General features: G+C 36.9%; 1 long non-coding RNA gene across 1 annotated transcript; it reads left to right on the forward strand.

Moving 5' to 3' along the window:
- Nucleotides 1-534: 534 nt before the first annotated feature.
- LOC149086494 (uncharacterized) lies at nucleotides 535-6,246 on the forward strand. Its single transcript, XR_016192558.1, has 3 exons — nucleotides 535-693; nucleotides 4,543-4,619; nucleotides 6,222-6,246. It is a non-coding gene; the product is annotated as an uncharacterized LOC149086494 (long non-coding RNA).
- Nucleotides 6,247-6,555: the final 309 nt, after the last annotated feature.

Consider the following 6,555-nt stretch of genomic DNA (forward strand, 5'->3'; position numbering starts at 1 on the left):
ATGAAATCACGCTGCGAGACCTGTATATCTGTAAGAAGGGACCATATTAACCCATTTTTTTGTTTATTCTGCAGCCGCTGTTTCATACCTTCCGACTCCAATGAGTGTTACGCACGATCATGCGTGTGTATTACAATTATTGAATGGTTATTTGTTTTGTATTGTATCAATGTATGTACATATCAAATTTCATTAAAGTCGGTACAGTAGTTCTAGAGATAATCGACCAAGTCTGCAAATTCTCTTAATTTCTTACACCAGGGGGTGAACTATCTCTGCGGTCCTTAGCGGAAAAAAAGTAGTTGAGCGCCGAAAAGTCCTTAGCTGGCCAGTAGTTCGACTTTTCGATACTATCTCTAAGCTAAGGACTTTTTTTTAGTAGTTACTTAGGACCGCTGCTAAGGACTGCCTAGCACCAGTCCTAAAGCAGCAAGAAAAGTAGTTCACGGCGGCCATCTTGGAAAAGAGGAAATTTCGTCTCTGGCCGCGAGTTCTCGCTGTGATATTTAGTGATGAAACATGCTGTTTTTTTTTCGAATTAAACAATTTTTTACGATAATAATGACAGATAAAACTTAGATTATGTCTTCGATGTCATCAAAGTTGAAGTGATTCATCATTATATCCTGCAAAACCAGATGTTGACATCGGCGATCGAAGCCACGACGAAGTGCTAGCATGTTCATTACTGAGGTAAGAATTATTTTATTGCTATCGAACTATATAAGAAGAGTGTTTAGAAATTTTCTTAATATTTTTTTGCTCGGTAAATGCGTTATTTAAAAATATAAATGGACATAATGTCACGCAATCAATAGGGCAGTGGATCCCACTTGGTAATGCTGAAAAATATCAAATAGCCCATGTATACTTTGGATTGTATTGAAAATATTTACATGGCAAATGAAACATAAATCTACAATTACGATAATATCAGATTGAAATTTTACATTCTATGTTTTTTGCCGTATTAATTTTTTTCAATGAAAAATTATGTCTAAATAAATTGAGCATGTGTGTAAATAAATAATTTGAATATTGTTGGCACAATAAAAATTGTGCTTGGATGACTATGCTATGAATAATCGCCTATAAATAAGGAAATTGAATAATTTTAATTAATAATAATCGCCTATAAATAAGGAAATTGAAAATTTGTGTTTTAGATCACCCTCTTTTCAATGCACAAAGTAACTAATAAGCTACAATTCATTGATAATAAATTATAGCACCTAAATGACAAAAAATTTAATAATTTTTTTGTGATGAGTAATGGTGAAATTGAAATAAAGCATGGTAAAAATTGGCAGTAATGTTAAATATTAATTTTTGTAAAACTCGTGCACTAAAGGATTAAAATATAGATTTGATATTTTGAACTGTTCAAATGAACAATATTGTAATACTTAGTGGAAGTTAAATTTTGAGAAAAAAAATCATGTGCCACTTCCTGAAAAATTGCACTCTGTAACTCGCTCTGAGATGAGGAATATTTAATAAGGAATCATTATATTGTTTTGTTGATATGAAAAATGAAATTCGTACAATGGAACTAAAAAACAAAGTTGGAATTTCAGGCACAGTTTTTATTGAGGTATATACATTATAACTAGAGGAAGCAGATTAGTGTTTGAAACGTATTACTACTTCAGTATTTGGGTTATGGCCTTGCTGTGTGTGTTCAAATTTAATTTTTTGCCAAAAATTGTTTTTGATTTTGTGTGTATGGGTAAACACAGAAAACAAATTTCCATGTCGAATATTTAAGAACTTTAAAATATAACATTTTGAGATGTTATGGAAGTGAAACTTTTAACAAGCATTTATTTTTTAACAATGTTGTTAGTAAACAACTGAGAGATTATATATATACTAGGGGGGCTCTGCCCCCCTGCCGCCTTTGGCGGCCACCCCCCCCCCCCCACACTTCTCTCCCGGACATATCTTGTTTATTTCGTCCCACTTCATCAGCGTGCTATGGAAAAGGGGAAAGGGACGTGTGAAAGCACCAGCCTACTGAAGAAGCGAATTTTAATGAAAATAATAATAAAGCAACAAAAAACAAATGAGATTCAACAAGTATCCCCAGAAAACTTCCCCATGGGGGTCCCCAGATTCAATTCGCTGAATTTCAGTGGGGCCCCACACTGGATATATCTTGGGCTACCGATGTGTTGCAAATTTTACAATGTTAAACCACAAAAATCAATGAGATACATTCAGGGGCACCGAATTACAACCTGCCAACATTTCCATGAAGCCCTGACCTGCAAGCTTGTCGGACACCCCCCTGTGAGAATTTTTCATTTTTATCAATTTTACAACGAATAAAATCCAGGGCCCCACATACAGTAGCGGGGACACAATACGCAGATTTTTAGTGGGGCCCCAGACTGGCTATATCTCGGGTTTCGGCTGTGGCAAATTCTACAACAGAAAAGAATGAGATTCATCCAGGGCCCCCAAAATGAAACCTGTAAACATAGGGCCCCCGACTTGGAAGCTTGTCGGTCATCCCCCGGAGCGAGTGCCATGAAAAATTCCATTTGTATTCGTTTTACCAACGAATAAAATCCAGGGCACCCAAAATGAAACCTGTAAACATAGGGCCCCCGACTTGGAAGCTTGTCGGTCATCCCCCGGAGCGAGTGCCATGAAAAATTTTCATTTGTATTCGTTTTACCAACGAATAAAATCCAGGGCCCCCAAAATGAAACCTGTAAACATGGGGCCCCCGACTTGGAATCTTGTCGGTCATCCCCCGGAGCGAGTGCCATGAAAAATTTCCATTTGTATTCGTTTTACCAACGAATAAAATCCAGGGCCCCCAACCAATTACCCGGGACACCAATTCGCATACTTTTGGTTGGGCCCCAGACTGGCTTTATCTCGGGCTTCGGCTGTTGCAAATTCTACAACAGAAAAGAATGAGATTCATCCAGGGCCCCCAAAATCAAACCTGTAAACATAGGGCCCCCGACTTGGAAGCTTGTCGGTCATCCCCCGGAGCGAGTGCCCTGAAAAATTTTCATTTGTATTCGTTTTACCAACGAATAAAATCCAGGGCCCCCAAAATGAAACCTGTAAACATAGGGCCCCCGACTTGGAAGCTTGTCGGTCATCCCCCGGAGCGAGTGCCATGAAAAATTTTCATTTGTATTCGTTTTACCAACGAATAAAATCCAGGGCCCCCAAAATGAAACCTGTAAACATAGGGCCCCCGACTTGGAAGCTTGTCGGTCATCCCCCGGAGCGAGTGCCATGAAAAATTTTCATTTGTATTCGTTTTACCAACGAATAAAATCCAGGGCCCCCAAAATGAAACCTGTAAACATGGGGCCCCCGACTTGGAAGCTTGTCGGTCATCCCCCGGAGCGAGTGCCATGAAAAATTTCCATTTGTATTCGTTTTACCAACGAATAAAATCCAGGGCCCCCAACCAATTACCCGGGACACCAATTCGCATACTTTTGGTGGGGCCCCAGACTGGCTTTATCTCGGGCTTCCGCTGTTGAGAATTCTACAACAGAAAAGAATGAGATTCGTCCAGGGCCCCAAAATGAAACCTGTAAACATGGGGGCCCCCGACTTGGAAGCTTGTCGGTCATCCCCCGGTGCGAGTGCTGTGAAAAATTTTCATTTGTATTCGTTTTACCAACAAATAAAATCCAGGGCACCCAAAATGAAACCTGTAAACATGGGCCCCGACTTGGAAGCTTGTCGGCCATCCCACGGAGCGAGTACCATGAAAAATTTTCATTTGTATTCGTTTTACCAACGAATAAAATCCAGGACCCCCCAACCAATTACCCGGGACACCAATTCGCATACTTTTGGTGGGGCCCCAGACTGGATATATCTTTTGCTTCCGCTATCGAAATTTTTCAACGTTAAAGCAGCAAGAAAACAATGAGATCCATCAAGGGCCCCTGGAAATGAAAACTTTTTACTTATACGTGAAATCTTCCCCGGGTACCCCGACCCTGTGTTGGGAGCACTGCTGTTGTGTGTGTATATTATACATATATATACCTCTCGGCATGGACCTCCCCCCCCCCCCCACAAAGGAAGGGCTGACAGGGGCCACAACAATTCTTATCACTTTTTGATTTTTCACACTATAAATTAATCACAGAGGGGCCCCTGAAAAGCTGGTTTGGGGGCTCGAAATCTAAATTCCAGCCTAAGGGCTCTGCTGTAGGATGTAGGAGCCTCTTGGTACATGCACATAACATGGTCCCGATGGGTCAAATGGGTCCCGATATGTGAATATCGACCCAATATCGATATATGATATATGATATCATATCGATATATGAATATATGAATATGAATGTACGATATATGAATGTGAATATCGATATATGAATCGAACCCACTTCCGTAACAGATTTCCGTCACTCAAAAATTTCACCCACTTCCGTCACTCGGTTGCTTAGCAACAGGCCCTTTTCGAGTTTGTTTGTGATTTTATATTATAGAATAGATTAGTGTATATACATTTGTGAGACTTTTCTAACTCTGAAAAATTTTGTTTCCCAGGAACTTGGCTGTAGGTAGCTACGAAGTAATGTGAAGGTTTTTAAGGTTACGAAACAATTCTCCCAGAGCAAACAAAGGTAATTTTAATTCTTTGTATTTGACTTTGAGCAACAGTTTCCATTATTATTTTCATGTAAAATGAAATATTTCCATGCATGATTTAATGACATAAATTTTAACAATCATCATTTTCACTGATTTCATTTGTATCAACAACCCTAGTGGAACAAATACAGTCGAACCCGATTTAACACCACCATCCCACCCACAGAATTTTGACGTTGTATCAGATCATAATCATAATAGCGTTTCGGAGAGGCTGTATTACATAAATTCACATGTTTATTAAGAAATGTTGTATTTCAGTGTCTTATTTATGTTGCACCATGATTAAAATAACCTATTTTATACACATTCAATTTTAAGTTGAGAAAATTCATAAAAATTGTAAACTGTACAATCACTTGAATATTTCTCAATATAAAACTCAACAGAAACATACTTCCCTCTGAAATTATTGTAATTTCAGCGACACATTTTATATGTGCAAAAACAAAATAAGCAAGGGGGAAAGGTGGCATTGTTTTTAGTCCATACCTTATTGGTTTCTCTCGAGAAATATCTTGCTATGAGTAATTATCTTTATAATAATTTTTTCATATACTATTGAAAGAACAACTGTTTTTGACATAATTGAATTGAGGAAATTAAGATAGACGATTTCTTAATGGCTACCTATACCACTCAAAATTTGACCAGTGCAAGTAAAAACATGTACTGTTGAAAAACTTGTCTTGGCTATATAAATGAGGGGGAGGACATTAAAAAAAAACTTTTAGAAGCTTTACTAACTGAAAAGCAATATTAATTCTTTGAAAAACGTGTTATATTTACTGATGAGCAAATTTTGTGAATGAAAATATTAAAACAATATACTTGACGACAAATAATATCATACTTTTTAACTAGTGAGACCATACAACACTGCAAAATTTCTATGTTAATTTAAATAGGGGTTCCCCGATCCACAAGAGGTTGCTAAGGATGTGTTTTAGAGCAAAGCTGAAAGAGTAGAGTGAAAATATATAGTAAGCTGCGTGCCAATAGGTTTTTGCACTTCATCTGTCTGACCAAAATTTTAGGGTAGAAACATGGCTCGAAAAATTGAAAAAGGCGCGGGCCAAATTTTTTGGAAGCCAAGCATATTTTTAGAAGAAATAATCCGAAGTAAAAAAAAATTATATTCAACTTTTTCAGCACTTAGTGATGATCTTGACATGTTGGAAGATTCAGACGTAAACTCCAAATATTTTATGATCTGCATAGAAAATTTTAGGTGTCAGTATGAATTTTTTTTTTTTGCAATGTTGGCTCTTAAGATTTCGGAGCTCTTAAGATTTAGTTGCTCCAAGCCCTAGGTAAATACATCTAGACATGAACATGTGCATCTATGTGGAACGCCAGGCCTCCCTTGCAAAACACAGTTTATACATTTTGGATCCTACTGTGATAAAATGGTGGCGAGACGACTCAATGTCGACTAAGTGCTATTGTGCACGAATTATCTCTACTTATACAACTAAAGACTGCGTTATAATTTGAAATAAAATATACAGTACATTTAAATATTGATAAGCATAATAAAAGTGTTTTTTTTTTCTTCCTCTTTTTAATTTCAGGTAAATCAACATTTGAAGATGCAGATGATGCATTTATGAATCTTAAAAAATTATATTCTTGAAAGATGCGATTTCTAAGAAAAGTACAACCAATAAATTGTGATTATGATAACTCTCTATGAACATATGTTTGAAATAAAATGTTTTTGTATGACAAATCATATGTGCAAGTTGTTATTTAATTCATGTTTCTATTAATCAATTTCAATCAATCATTCATCTTCTAATCAACTCAAATGAAATATATTGTCAAAATGAAAGTTATCAGGTGAAATTATTTGTTGGAAGCTAAATATGAAACAGATAAATTGATGAAAGATCTTTAATATAGACG

The sequence above is a fragment of the Pholcus phalangioides genome, unplaced genomic scaffold (assembly GCF_987345545.1).
Source record: "Pholcus phalangioides strain wild (caught in Gottingen) unplaced genomic scaffold, Ppha-v1.0 ptg000004l_1, whole genome shotgun sequence".
Lineage (NCBI taxonomy): Eukaryota > Metazoa > Arthropoda > Arachnida > Araneae > Pholcidae > Pholcus > Pholcus phalangioides.